This window comes from Glycine max, chromosome 18 (genome assembly GCF_000004515.6).
Source record: "Glycine max cultivar Williams 82 chromosome 18, Glycine_max_v4.0, whole genome shotgun sequence".
Classification (NCBI taxonomy): Eukaryota; Viridiplantae; Streptophyta; class Magnoliopsida; order Fabales; family Fabaceae; genus Glycine; species Glycine max.
The window spans coordinates 9,712,012-9,720,001 of NC_038254.2; positions in this window are offsets into that span (position 1 = coordinate 9,712,012).

Genomic DNA, 7,990 nt, shown 5'->3' on the forward strand with positions numbered 1-7,990 from the left:
AACCCTACCCCAAAACATTAACCCCTAACCCCAAGCCCTAAGCCACATCCGTAATCCCTAAAACCTAACCCTAACCCTAACCCCTAATCCAAACCCCTAAGCCCTACCCCCTAATCCAAACCCCTAAGCCCTAACCCTAACCCTACCCCCTAATCCAAACCCATAAGCCCTAACCCTAACCATAATCCAAACCCCTAACCCCAAGCCCTAATCCACAACCCTTAAACCTTAAACCCAAATCGAAAATCATAAACCCCAAACCCTAACCCAATGCCTTAAACCCTATCCCTTAAAACCTAAAACGATGAACCCTACAACATAACACCTCAACCCTAAACCTAGGTTCAGTGAAAGTGGGAAGTCCAATGCTGTAGTTATGGGTATTCAAATTGATACTAAAGGAGAACTATCTACAATGATGAACTATGGTCTTAGTCAATGTGGAGTATCTGCACATATGGCGTTGGTGTTCGGCTGTAGTTACTAAAACTACTTATTTTTTGTTTGTCTACTTTAGTTTTATTTTTAAACTTTGTTTATTATTATAGTTTGATGCGCCACATAAACTCTATACATTAGTAAGGCATAATAAATGAGATGCGATAGATTAACTGTCAAAACCAAATGTCTTACAAACAACAACAAATTTACACAGAGACATAAAAATCAGTCATTATGGTGTCCGTGATGTCGTGAGGATGTGCCACATGGTCGATCCCATCTTCGCACTTGACGATCAGGATTTCTTCTGCCGCGTTGTCTCCCCGCTTCTGCTTGCTCAGCCTCAACAGAAAACTCCTGACGCAAATCAACACCTAATAAGTCGCTCATATCAGGTATTGCTCTGGGTACATTCCATTGCGGAGCAAATGGGGCGTTAGGTGTTGCCATGGGGGCATCGTGCTGTTGTGAAGGAGTCATAGTGGGCCATGAAAAATGAGGCTGTGTTTCCGCAACACCACTGAACGAATGTTCGCTCGCAGAAGTATCAGTGTGATGACCTTCAAAAGGATACTGATACATCTGTGAATGATATTCGGAAAATGTTGTTGGCGTGTAATACATTCCATGACCACGCTCCATCATTTGTTGGGAATATTGTTCCGCTTCAACGGGCTCCCTTCGTCTGCCTATGCCCCGAGTTTCAACACTTGACTGAAGAATGTGAAACTCTTGTGCTGGGAATTCACGCTCTGATGCTGGACCATGTGACACTGGCTCAGTGATTCTCTCTTGCTCTTCTGATATGATCGCTAACTTATCCACGTAAGGCATGAGATCATCAACTGTCCATGTGTTCCTCCCTTGTGGAGACACCATATACTGTAAAGTCTCCACAACTTCACCTTGCAATTATTAGCGTCAACAAATTAATGCTCATGCTTAAGAAAATAATTAGAAGTTAAACATTGAAAAACAGATAAATACCAATGCAGCTGTGTTTGCATTGTTTGGGTCGACAAACATCTTTGTTTTACGCCTATACTACACCATGTAATCCGAGTTAAAACCCAGTAGGCCCTCCTGTCGAGGATAAACGTCGACCCTAAACTCAGCTCGATTGTTCCACTGACTAATCATTGGGGCCAACAGGTGGAATCAATTCTCATCTTGTTTGCCTTTGAGCGTTATGCCATGGAGATTCTGCGGTTGCCAAGGACACCCGGGAATAGGTTGTTGCAATCCAAATTGTCGTAAAACTCTATCGGGTTGGTGCCACTCAACAACATAGAAACAAATCAGTGGTACCACCGCGAGCGAATCAGGCTACACTTCCAACCACACAAATTGGAGGCAACGCTGCCATCACAGTTGTTGTGTATGGCTCCCAGACAAACTGCATATAACAACACACTTGTCAATTTTCAGTCAAACATAACATATTAAAATTTCATTTAACCAATACATTACGATCTTCTTACCTCATGTCGTTTCATCAGATCCAATTTGCGACGGAAAACTCTAAGATCATCGTTGTCAATATGCTGATTTTCACGTCGCAACCACCTATAATAAAAATGAAATCATCATTGTCAACACGTTCCATCATTAAATATTTTCAATTCAAATCTAATTTTTTAAACGACAAACCTATGTCCAAGTGGTTTATTTTCTATGACGGGAGGCGTCCTCTTTGGAGCCAAAGTCGTGCATCGTTTCCATGCCCACATTTGGATTAAGATGCACATACATCCGATTGATTTAACTTTGTAATCGGTGGTGCTGCACATCTCTCTATATAAATACGCAAGCACGGCAGGTCCCCACGCATACGTGCTGCATTGTTCAAAGTCACGTAAAAATTGTAGGTACCTTAAGGAAACTCTGCTACTACTTTTGTTAACAAAGAGGACACCTCCTATGAATCGAAGGATCCACGCACGGGTAAACCTTTGTAATTGCTCAACGTTACCCTCATCAATATTTATGTGAGAAAAATGGTGAGTCAACCAACTTAATTTTACCACACTGCCTTCAATTTCGCCTTCCTGTGGTCTGACTCCTAATAATTCTTCACACAAATTGGCCCAATCAAGATTTGTTGAACCAATTAATGGTGCCCCGTCAGTACGCAGACCTAATAAAACTGACACATCTTGGAGAGTAATGATAGCCTCTCCGCATCTCAGGTGAAACGTGTGGGTTTCGGGCCTCCATCTTTCAATGAACGCACTAATTAAGGATGCATTTATCTTTAGGTATCACATCTTCATGATCCAATAAAACCCAGATTGTCGAAGTAGAGGAACAATTTCCTCTGGTATTTGCTCTTCACCTTGATACGTCGGGACTGCTCGTCTGATGTGTAGTTTTCTGTCTGGTTCCTCATTCCAAACATGTTCTGAAACATGCTTGGGTTGCATCCACAAGACGTCACCATCAATTGGACCAGACCTAGTTTGTATACTTGATGAACATGACGACGAAGATGTCATTGATCCTACAAAATAAAATATAATACAATTAATTGATGATAAAATTTATACATTAATTATACATACACAAATTAAGTATATTTACAAAAAATTAATTAAAATAAATTCAAAATATACTCTCCAAATAAGAAATTATATTTTTTAAATTTCAATAACAAAATATATTATACAAATAACCTAATTCATATATATTTTATAAATAAATTAAATTACAAACAAATATAAATTTAAATATATAAATTAATGACTTCAAATAATTACGAGTAAAATAATTTAACATACAAAATAAATAATTTAAAATACATAAAACTATTCTAATTTAAACATAACATATGAAACTAATAATAACTAAAACTAACTTAATATAAAAAATTTAATTCTAACCTAATTTAAAATTACTAATTTACACTACATAAAATTATTCTTAATCTATCATAACAAATATCTAAACTAAATGTAATCTACCATATACAAAATTAATGACTTCAAATAATTACGAGTAAAATAATTTAACATACAAAATCAATAATTTAAAATACGTAAAATTATTCTAATTTAAACATAACATATGAAACTAATATTAACTAAAACTAACATAATATAAAAAAATTAATTCTAACCTAATTTCAAATTACTAATTTACATTACATACAATTATTCTTAATCTATCATAACAAATATTTAAACTAAATATAATCTACCATATACAAAATTAATGACTTCAAATAATTACGAGTAAAATAATTTAACATACAAAATCAATAATTTAAAATACGTAAAACTATTCTAATTTAAACATAACATATGAAACTAATAATAACTAAAACTAACATAATATAAAAAATTTAATTCTAACCTAATTTCAAATTACTAATTTACATTACATACAATTATTCTTAATCTATCATAACAAATATTTAAACTAAATGTAATCTACCATATACAAAATTAATGACTTCAAATAATTATGAGTAAAATAATTTAACATACAAAATCAATAATTTAAAATACGTAAAACTATTCTAATTTAAACATAACATATGAAACTAATAATAATTAAAATTAACGTAATATAAAAAATTTAATTCAGACCTATTTTTAAATTAATAATTTACAATACATAAAATTATTCTTAATCTATGATATCAAATATTTAAACTAAATGTAATCTACCATAAAGTAAAGCTAATCTAAACTTAATAAGTTATGGTACCTAAAATTATTCCTAATCTAAAATTATTAAATTATGGTACCTAAACCTATTCCTAATCTATTATATAAAAAGTTTCAACTAAATTTAATCTATCATATAAAATTATTCTTAATTTATCATATAAAAAATTATTCCTAGTTTATCATATAAAAAATTTAAACTAAATCTAATCTACCCTATAACATTAAGAATTGAAACTAAACTATACAAAATTATTAACTTACACTACCTAAAACCATTTTATTATCAGAATATAAACATCTATATAAATAAAAACATACAAAAGATTCAATATATAACTTACAAGTTTTTAGGAGAATGGAAGAACACCAACAAGAACAGCACCAACCAAGCAGTTCTCTCTCCACACAATATTTCACTCTCTCGGATAACAAGCAAACTCGAAAGCAAGGAGCAACGAATGCAGGCAAAGAATTGAAGGCCATAACCCAGTTTATAAACGAAGAACAAGGCAAAACGCCAATGGCACCAGCGACTTCAGCAGGCACGAATCGCCAATGGGTGTAGCGTTTCCCCTGCTGCACCTAGCTTTTGCTGCACCTAACTTCTGCTGCTGCACTGCTTGACGGGACTTCACAGCAGGCACAAAGCGCCAACAGCACTGGCGTTTTGCAAGACACGTGTCCGCCATGCAAGAAGTCGCCGGCAGAACTAGCACGTCCCATGCTGGGTACGTGCAAAAACAGCACCCCGTGGGAAATACTTTGGAAAGAACCCTAATCTGAAAAATTGTTTGTAAAACAACCCCAACGAGGGAAATTTGCCTACTCTCCCTCTATATATATAATTGGACTTCCATTCATCATTATGTTGTAACACTCTTTTCGGGAATAACTCTCCCTTCGAATGAATTAATACAAGGTTGCACTGAATTAAATCTTATACAAACAAACAGTATTAAAAGAGTTGTTCAATATTTTTTTTAAAAAAAAAGTGAATACGTGCAGAGAAAAATTATAGAAGCAAGAAAAATACCGGTCTAAGGCGCGCGTTTTAATACAAAACAATAAACCATTGAACCAATTATGATTTGACGCACAGTAACAAAAATTATATCCTTAAATTACATTTGGAAGATTCACATGTTGTGAGCTGCCCAACATTGACCACAAATTTTGCTCATATACCTAATGCCCCATCGACCACTCTTGTGTATATACACACATTTCAATAGTTAAGGGAACCTTTAGAACGAAATAAGTTTTTTCATAATCCAAAAAATGATTCCTAAAAAAGTAAATTTCTAAATATGTGTATAACATGTTTGGTTAGATTAATTTTAATATGTTTCCTGTGAAAAGTTGGACTTTTAACCTTTCTTGAGAATTTTTTGGGGGACTAGACTAAAATTTGATTCTCAGATATTATAATTTTTATAATCTTTTTTTTAGTTACATGTTAAACAAACATGAAAATCATAGTTTCTCAATATAAGATTTCTGAGAAGTAAAAATTTTCGCTCCACCAAACGCTAATGAGAGTTTTTCATTAATGGCCTTGTATCTATATATCAAACATTTTGGGTGTTTCTCTGGGTCCTCATCTATATCCAATGAATAATATGTGATGGCAATGTTTGTGTTCTAAGCAGTCCGAAGGAAAACTTACGGAAAAGATCATCATCCGAAGTAATTCACATTTTTTTCCTCCATACCCTTTTGTATGATATAATAAGAATAATATATAGTAATGGGTATCGTTATATTATCACCGAAGTTATTCTCAAAGTTCCAGTAATAATTAGAATTAGAATTTATCTAATTATCTGCAGTCATATCCAAGTGTGGGAGAGAAAAGGACTTCTAATTTGAGTAATTTATTTTTCTAAAAATGCTGTGTAACACTTCATATTCATGCACATATATGGTTCTCTTATATATGTATCATTTTGTCTGTTTCTAACATGTGAGACTTGATGAGATGAGAGGGAAAATTACAGAGAGGTAAATGGTGGTGAGGATGAGGGGGTCAGCTGCATTGAGAGTGAGGAGATGGAAAGCAAGAGGATCAAGATTGACAAGACACGAGCATGCAAAAGTATACCAAAAAAAAAAAAAAATTGGGACCGGAATGGCAAATGGTAAGATACTTTTTTACGTATTTTTTGGAGTTTGGACAACTTAATTTGGAGTTTAATTAATGAGAAAAATATTTCAAAAATGGAGAAAAAGTTGGAGAATGTGTTCATGGTAATGAAGCATAGTTAAGGAACGGAAGCGTTTTGGTTTTGTATATGCTGTGCAGTAAGGGATTCAGAGGAGGTTTTGAAGCACAATTGGACGAGGTATAGATAGGAACATACAAATTAAGGGTCAATATGTCAAGAATTATAGAAATAAAATAAGAAGCAAGGTAGAACAGGAGAAAAGAATGCAAAACTTCAAATAAATATATTAATTAATTATGACACAAAACATAATTAACAAGAGAATTAAAATAAAACAATAAAAAATAGAAAAAGATGGAATAAATAGAATAGGAGAAAGAAGGCGCTATACTCTTAGAAAGTGATAAGCTAAATAGGGATTCACCACATAATTATTGAAACGTTTGATAAGAACATAAAAAAAGGAGACAATGATCTACTCACACATTAACAAGAGTAACTCTTCAATTTATTCAAGTATATTAAATGAGAGTGATGACATCTCTATTTATAGAGTTTCACTAATTTTAAAGAAACATAACAAAAAGACCCATGCAAGCTTAAAGCTGAAATTACAACTTAAAACTCAAAGAAAACCAATTTAAGGATCAAACTTGCACCCCTTAATTAGCATCAAACTTGACCATATTTTTTTACAATTAAAAGGCCATACATTAACTTAATTAATAATGATTGAACTAATTAAAGTCAGATTAGGAACAAGACCAAAAGGTAGTGCCTAAATGAAGCCCAAACGTAAGTCTTTTTCCACTTGAATCAAATTACCAACTCAGTCTCTTCTTCATATTGGGTTTGAGGTTGTATGACTTGATCACTCTAGATGCTCCTTAGGTATCTTTATTCTTCTCCCTCGTTGATTCCTAACCCAATCATAGGATCCTCCCTTTTAGCTATTTTATTTTTACTATAATATCAAAAGAAATTTGTTGTTTGCTAACAATTTAAATTAGAAATATAGGTTTTACCTGAGTCATCTTTTAGAAAACAAACAATATATATTGCATATATATAAACATATTGTAACACTATTATTTTGTATTTTTCTTATTTGTGCATATAACATTAAAAAATGACATACCTGGATTCTTGTGCATATACGATATGGTATCATTTAAATTTCCAAGCCAAAGTTTCTTAGCAAATGTTATATGTACCGATCTCAACAACGGTGTGTTAAGATTAGCTCTTGAAAATGTTTCCATGCTTGAAATATTGCTCACCCTCAATATTTGTAAGTTAGGCCAATCAAAAGTTTCACTCTGCTGACAGAAACTGACCAACTTTGGAAGAACCTTGAGTACAAGGCATTCAATTTTAGGAAAAATAATAGACATATTTTCATCATTATCACTAGATATCGCCTCTTCTATTTTATCACAGCCACACAATCTTAGTAATTTGAGTTTCCCAAGATTCTGGGCAGAAGAAAGTGATAATAAACTTTTGAGACTATCACAGTGGACAATAAAAAGTGACACTAAATTTTGGAAAAATGGAACTTGAGGTTCCTTATTTCAAACACCTGTCAAACCTCTTAAGTTACTCAATGCTAATACGCTCAGTTGAGGAAGCATTTCTTGAATATTAAGATCGGGTTTTTCATCTTTAAGGTTGAACACCTCAGTCAATAATTCACATTTGTCCGAAGTCAAT